At 42.3% G+C, this 8,202-nt stretch overlaps 2 protein-coding genes across 2 annotated transcripts in view; both read right to left on the reverse strand.

The window, feature by feature from the left end:
• LOC306826175 (activated CDC42 kinase 1-like) overlaps positions 1–3,505 on the reverse strand; it is a 47,014-nt gene extending 43,509 nt beyond the window's left edge. Inside the window, exon 1 of the mRNA XM_079347328.1 lies at positions 3,421–3,505. The gene's annotated coding sequence lies outside the window, so the exon portion shown is untranslated. The remainder of the gene's footprint in view (positions 1–3,420) is intronic.
• Positions 1–8,202, reverse strand: part of c8b (complement component 8, beta polypeptide) — a 168,847-nt gene that overhangs the window by 41,395 nt on the left and 119,250 nt on the right. The gene's annotated exons all lie outside the window — the stretch shown is intronic.

The raw sequence follows: 8,202 nt of genomic DNA on the forward strand, positions 1-8,202 counted from the left end.
TTTGCAACAACTTCAATTCAACACAAAGTAGCTCAAGTTAATAATAATAAAATAATAATTCTAATTTAAGGGCGCCTTTCATGACAGGTTCGTCTATCCTGGTAGGGAAAGAAGACTCACTGTAGGTGTAAGTATGATTGACATTTAAAGCCTACAACTTTAATCTAAGGCATCACAGTTATATGTTTTAAGTGTGAAATTACTAGGCCACTGCTAAACTTTCCTTTAAAGAAACAACTTAAATAAACCGTTAAATAACCCTGGTAGGTGTGTACAGCTTGGTCCCCAGTAAAGGTGGAGAAGCGACAGGTAGGCTGAGGGACAGCAGAGTGGGGATTTCAATACAGCACTTTGATTCTACAATACTTACTTTCGACCTTACAGTGGTCTCTGCAACGCTGTATTCACTTATCATACATGAACTGTGACATGAAGACAGTCCTCTGACGGTCTTTAGCCTAGTTTATGCTTCCACGCTGCGTCGACGGCATAGCTACAGTTGACCCGACGGCGTAGCCCTACGCACACATCAAAAAAATCCTGACTGCGTGTTGCGTCGACGCGAACCGCAAGGACTGTGATTGGTCCGCTCAGAACGTCATTTCTGGTCACAACGGTCACAACACGAACAATCGAAGAGCTCATAAAAACGAGCATCTCCACAACTCATCATCGAAACGCTACGGGGCTGAAGGTTGTCAAACTGGACGCAGAACTACGAACGCTCAACGGCGGCGTGCGTACGGCGTAGACCCGACGCCGTCGTTGAGCGTTCGTAGCTCTGCAATGTGACGTGGAAGCATAAACAAGGCTGAACACACGTGCAAGATGGCTTTCAGAGAGTAACAACTTTTTCAGACAGCTCAGGACAAAACAGAGGCATCACCTTGTGGCGCTTGTTGGTACTACAGTGATATTTTGACAGGTACAGAACACTTTTAAAGGACAAAATTGACACCTTCTACCTCAAAGATAAACTGTCTGGTGCAAGACTGGTGATTTGCAATTACTCACCATCCTCCAAAGGTTTTATTATAGATAGAAAAGGAGGGCTTAAATTCTAAACGATGGGATTTCTAGTTCTCTAGGCTGTGAGCTGCCGCTGTCACTCGGTGATCCATTACAGGGTCACTTATTCAGGAAACCTGACGCGTTAACAACCCGTCCAACATACAATACACCCGGAAGCAGCAGACAGCATGTCAGTCCTCAGGGGAGCTGGTAATGAGATACCTGCGCATCTGTTTGAGAGGAACAGGAGGAACAGGAGAAAGAGGAAGGATTACTGACGGAAAAAGAAAAACAGGTAAGAGTGAAAGAGGAGAGGAAAGCTGGAGGAGGAGACAAAACGACAGCAAGGTGTGTGACAACTGGTCTGCAGGTAGAATGATTGAAGAGTCAGCAGACGTGAGCACAGTGTGTGTGTGGAGTGACAGCCGGATGGAAGTTCAGGGTTAAAATAACACTGTCCTCTCTCTCACACCCACCCACACACACACACACACACACACACACACACACACACACACTTTGACTTCCAGAGGCTCCCTTTCCTCCTGGTTCTCCTCTGTCAGTCTGGGCCCCCGCGGCCCTCCAAGCATTCAGAGACACTCTCTACAAAAAGCACGCTCGCTGTTTCTATTCTGGGAGCTTTGCTTCCGCTCCCCGACTTCCTTTTTAGTCTCTTTCCCTCCATCCTCGTACTTTCTGACTCCGTCGACCTTTTCACTCACAAGCGTTTTCTTTCTAACTCCCCGCTGACTAACAAGCAATTTGATGTCGTTTTCTTAGGATTGTTCATTCTCGCAGCATCAGAGGCTCTAAAGGAAGAAATCCTCCTTCCATATTTGATATCCTTGACAAGTGCAGGGAATTGGAAAAATATTTTTAAAAATTAAAAAAGGTTGAAAGAAAAAAATACGACCAATCATCCATGTCTGTGTTTCTTGATCACTCTGATGAAGGCCACAAGCCGAAACATGATGGCCCAATAAAGTTGTTCAAGTTGATCTTCATACTGTAGGTTTTGCTGAAGCTTTTTCACCTTTTCAAGCCTCTCACTCTCTATGCACCTCACGCTTTCAGAGCTCACAAACACACGTATTTGAAGTTTCTTGACTATAAACCCCTCTACTTCAGCCCTGCTCAGAGCAGGCTGTTTCTGTGTCTGTAGCTTTAAATGTAAATGAGCTGTGTCTGACCACGCCCCTCTCTGTAGGAGTTTGAGTGCCTCTGGCTTTCTCGCTCCATGTCTGATTGTTTACGGTGAGAAGGCAGACTCTGAGGACAGAACAAACAGCTACTGTAACTGTGGGAGTGTCACCCACCGGGGGGAGAGGTTACTGCCCTTTGTGATGTCACAAAGGGAAAATGTCCAAACGGTCTGTTTGAGCAGGCAAAAGACAGAGAGGATGGACTTTTCTCATATTAAGTCATTTTTGTCAGGCTAAGGACATATATGTTAGAAAACCATGGTGAAGTGAATTTTGCATAATGACCTTTAAAATCATAGATAAGTACGAAACATCCCTGAGCTTCACATTCAACAAGTGCGATTGTTTACCCCTCATCGCAGTACTTCAGTCAGACAAAAGATCGGAAGTCTTGCGTCACTTCACCAGTTTTAAAGAGACTCATGTACATACTTAAACTCTGGGGATCTTCCTCACACACTGAGACACCCAGACTGCTCATAGTGTTGTTCCACAAAACAAACAGCCCATCCACTCACACAAAGGCATGTTGGCTCTTTGCCTACATTCACAGGGAAAGATACGATACACACACACAGTCAGTGCCAGTGACTTTCCCTCATTCAGAGCTCTTAAACACAAACTAGAACACTATTTTGCTTTGCACTGAGGCTTTCAGACACCTGTTTAGAACCTGGTCAGATCCTGTGTGTGGAACTGTTTGTGCCTCAAGAATAGAGGGGAGGACTATAAAAATGTGACTCTCACTTCCTCCTACTGTACCTCATGACCACAGAACTGCTGACTGTTTCCAGAGGTAGAAAATAAATAAATGTGGGATGTGATGAACCTCTTTAGGTACACAAACACAAGCCTGATCAAACAGGAAACGTCCAACCACATCTTTCATCTGTTTTTCAATGAGATGCATAAGAAAAATGCAAGTTGTGTGGATTTCTTTCCTGTTTTCTTTTAACATCCAGGAAAGCTATCTTCATCTTCAGGAGAGAAAAAAAATAAAACAAGAGCACAAACCAACATGACATCACCCTCTGGATTGGTTGTGTAGCATTTCAGAGGTGAATAGTTCCCATTCAGACATGAAGTGAGCTGGTGTGGAAACCTCACACACAGCACACTCACTGTTTGGCATGATCTCATGTCTGCATACTTTGCACACCGAGACAGAAAAGCAAACAGAAAGCCGGGCAGGTAATAATTATCTTACCTGCAATATTTCCCTCCACAGGAGCCTGCTGTCCTTTCCTGGTCTGAGTCCAGCGTCTGCTCTGACACCGTAGATACTCCTCTCAGGTTGATGACAGGAAGTCAACCATGTGCAGACGAGGCCCCCAGTCCATCGAGGTGAGGTTTTGTCCAGCTACAAGGGCATGGCACTGTAAGGCTGGCACACCTTCACATGATTTCATCCTCGTCCATTTGCCAACCCGATCCCAGGAATGTGTAGCAGGACTTGCCTTCAAAATAAAACACACAAAAAAATAGTTGGTTAGGGGGAATGTCACTATGTGGTAATGCGGTCTAATTATTTTTATTTTCTTTCATACAGACTGTTAGGTTAGATAACCACCTCTACACACACACACACACACACACACACACTTTGTTTCACTTTCTCTGAGTCACTGGAACTAAGCATTGATGGGTCTTTGGTCCCCCACAGAGAGATCTAATATTGCAAAGGGAGGATGAGTCAGGGCCAGGATCCTGGAGGGGTTTACAGGGTTTCAACAGAAAAGGAGAACAGTGTACTAGAGGACATATTGCAGACACAAATTTAAACTCTAATGACGGATTATAAGCACACTTTGATTTATGGAAAAAGTACAACATATAGAGTTAGTACTTTCTGTAAGAAGGAGGTTGTTCATGTAGCTATTTAATGCTCATTATACATTATAGAGACTTCTGGGTTGGAGTATTAAACCGGCCACTCCTTGCTTTTAGGATTGATTTGACTGTTTTATTACTTATTTTTCAAACACTTGATGGTCTGGCCACAGATGATCTGAACTGTTGTCCTCTAACCAGGCAGTGTGCAGCTTGAGATCCTCCTCACTGTTTTAATTCTAAAAATCCAAAGAGACCGAGCGTTTGCTTTTTGGACTCCTCAGCAGTGGAATGACCTGCCTGAGGATGTCAGTCTAATCAGTATTTTCTTTTACTGTCATTGGTTGATGAGGCAATTTTAGGGTTTAATTGGGACTTCATTGTTGTGTATTGTATCGTTGGACTTTGTAACATTGATTTTAATAAGGGGTTTATAAATTAACTTTATTATTATTATTATTATTATTATTTACGGCACATTGTCCAGTGTCATGCAACTTTTTATTGTATTTTAACATCTACTAGACAGTCAGTCTTTTTTGGAGCAAATGAAATCAACAATTGTACACTGTAAACAGAGTCAACAACACCTGAAAATATTAAAGCATAGCTTTGAGTGTGTCATAACAGATCATAAGCCAGGGGTGTCTAAAGTGCGGCCCGGGGGCCATTTGCAGCCCTTGAGGGGATTTTTTCCGGCCCCCAAATTCATTTGAAGAATCAGAAGATTTTAGCCCGAGGCCTGATTCAAATTTTCCACTTTTTTTATGAACTATGAAAATTAACCTTTGCATAATTTTTGCAAACAAGAAGAGTGTTGTTTAACCATTTAAAACCTGAGCTAAATACAGAAAGCTTTAAAAAAAATAATATATATTATATATATATATATATATATATATATATATATATATACACACACTATCACATGTATCACATATATAAATATACAAAATAGTTAAAACACAACAGTTTATCCCTGTAATGAGTCATTGTCTTCTTACATTATTTTTGTAGAGGTCAAAATACAAAAAGTTCATGACAGTATTATAAACTTGTGGCCCGCGAGCAATTCCAACAATTTTGGCCCGCAAGAGAAAAGGTTTGGATACCACTGTCATAAGCATTTGTTAAAAAACATTAAACGTTACAAATAAAGAACATTTAACTTGTTTGGACTTTAAATCATTGTCTGCTGAATCAATAACCTACTGTATATGTAGGCTACAACCGGAAGCAGCTTTCAAAGCTGGATGTGAATTCACTTGATATTGTTCCAAACCAGGTCTGGGGGCTGTGGTAGGAATGCCTGAGGGGCCCTGCGCAGGAGAGGGCAGTATGAATGAATCAATGCAATTCACACGGACAGACGAGGACACAGTCCACCCACCACCTAGTAAAGAAGCTGACTGAGCCTCCAGTGTCAGAGGAGAGGCTCACAACAAGGAGGAACACCGAGCTATTCTTCCTCCCTGCATAACTCTCCACAAATGTCTCCTTTGTCTGTCAGACAGAGCAAAAAAAAAAAGAAAAGAAAAAGTCTACGTATGTAGCTGTGCATGGTGTAACACCAGCAGGCAGGATACCAGTCCCATACCAGCTTATAGTCCTGAACTTTAAACAAATACACACACTCAGCAGAGCGGGTCACGTTTTAAGTGACTGTGTGTCTATGGGATGCCATTCATTTATTGACACGTGCACTGTTCATGCATTTATGGCTCTGGATGAAACAGAAAGCTGCACTTTTTTCTATTGACAACAATCCGAAACATGCCAGAGGGCGACATCACACGACCCAAGCAGTTTTTACAGTTTTGTTACACAACTCTGACAGTGGGCCGGGGCTGGAAGAAGGAACGTTACAGCTCCAGCCCCCACCCTGCACAGAAGGACAGACAACACCACCCAGTCTCTAGAGAGTGTAAGAAAGGCCAGAAATAAACTGCACAAACACAGCTCACCAAGCACAGAGGCCACTTCATACCGAGTGTCCCTTACAGCAGTGTGCAATACAGGGAGATGTGGCGAGGAGTCAATCATCTGGCCTCCACATTGAGCAAGCCCTCCAGCCTTCTTGAAAGAAAATTAGTTTTGAGAGGTTGATGTCGAACCAACATTTGTATACAAAAGCAAACATTTGAAATGTCCTTTTCCTCGAAAGATGTTGACACCATAGAGATATAATGACCTCTCTGAAATGTTTGGGATAAGCAGTCAGCATTCACAATCAATCAATTAACCTCACAATTCAATTTAAGTTCTTTGCATCACGATTGGATTTCATTCAATTGGATATTAGCCAATATGCCCTTGATGTCAATATAGTAACATGCATAGATGATAGACACATCATCACAGTACACCCTCAATTGTGTTCAATAATAATGTATTTGTGTTATTTTTTGGGCAAGTGGGGGGGCCTCTGAACGGAAATGTGCGCGCCATGTAACACCCAGAAAATGAATGGGTTCCAAAGTTGTCTCCATTGCATCTGCAAAATTGTAGCTGAGAGGATGTCATGTATCCGAACTTGAAAGGTTTCAAACATTGGTGTACCCAAAAGCCTTCAAAGTCCTCCGCAAAAAGAAGCAGAGTCATTCCAACCAAGCTCCAGTCGACAGAGATGGTCCAGATCAGAGCCAACCACAGGAGCGAGCACGAAACACAGTCGTGATGTCACTGAATATGGTGATATGGTGAGGCTCCCACTTCTGGAAAAGGTCTAACTTTGACTGTTAGTAGCTTTAACATGACAGAGCAGTCATGTACACAGCTTGTTGATGTATACACGAGTGTCCATTGATTTCAATATTGCTGGTTGTTTTCTGTGAACAAAGGTGAACACTGACTGTGCTGTGGTGTTAACGGGATGATACAGAGGTTGGATTAAAAAAACAATAGATCTCCTCTGGCTGAAGGTTTGCAATCCATGAGTTGACACTCAGTATTTGTACATAAAGCTCTTCACCCCGTCTGTGAGCCCTTTGTCTTTGAAAACGAGCTATTCATTAAACAGGGTCTGACAGAAAGTTAGCCTCTCCTGTAGTTTCCATTGCACAGTCACTGCTGATTCATGCAATCCACTGTCAACAGAAAAGTCTTTCATTCACTCGTCCCCCCCCCCCCCCACTGATGAAGTCAACATCACACCACTGACCAGAACAAATGTGTTTAGAATTGCATCATCTTTAAAAGGACGGCTTGAACACAAACCAGTCTTTACTTTTAAAGTGTCTCAAACTAATTAACTAATAAACTTCAATACATGTATTCACAGCATCATCATCTTGTTTTGGTGTTTCCTATGGCTGCTGAAGGATCACGTTCCCATGATCGGGCTGGTCACAGTGGTACATAAGAGACGGGGTAATTAAAGCCGGGGGCAACTATTTTTCCTCCCGAGGACAATGGAAAGCTGCATTTAGGAAAGACGAGACACTATTTAGAGGTTAGACAGGATTGAAACACAATATTCCTAAAACAACAAAGAAGACAGAATGAAATCTAGGACGTCTTCTATTGTACCTTCACACACATGCAGAAATACGAATCGCAATATTATGACGATCCGGCCAAAAACTGGATTCTTAATCTTTAAACCAATATCAGTTTTCAAACTTGGACAGCATTCGAACACAATTCCAACAATATCAATTCCTGTTTTGATAGCGCAGCAACAAAAACACAAGTCCGAGGCACTGAATGTTGGCTGATCTCTTGGGGTTTTTTTTTTTTAATTCCCATAAACTGCAGTCAAACAGCTTTTCAAAAGAAGGCCAACAATGTGACAAACAGGTAGCTAAATGTGGTATGATACATCTCCTCGTTGTGACAACAACGTTCCAGTCAAAAACTCCCTCACACCGGCTTCAGGCCTTCATATTATATCTCTTTATATTCTGCTCATTAAGAATCCAAACTGTAAAACTGCTGGGGTTATCATACTTTATTAGGGACTTGGACATGGTGCATAAATGTGTTTAAGCAGTATAAACAGCTCTGATTGCTCTGAGTCATCAAGTGTTCACAAGCATTTTAGCCATGCAGGAAAGTGGTGCAACACTCCCACAGAAATGACATCCATTTGGAAGTTGCCACTCCCCAGATTGAACACTATTGTTAAGTGCTAACTGGGAAACAGGCCAGTTTCCTTTCA

Source organism: Symphodus melops (assembly GCF_947650265.1).
Source record: "Symphodus melops genome assembly, chromosome: 7".
Taxonomy (NCBI): Eukaryota; Metazoa; Chordata; class Actinopteri; order Labriformes; family Labridae; genus Symphodus; species Symphodus melops.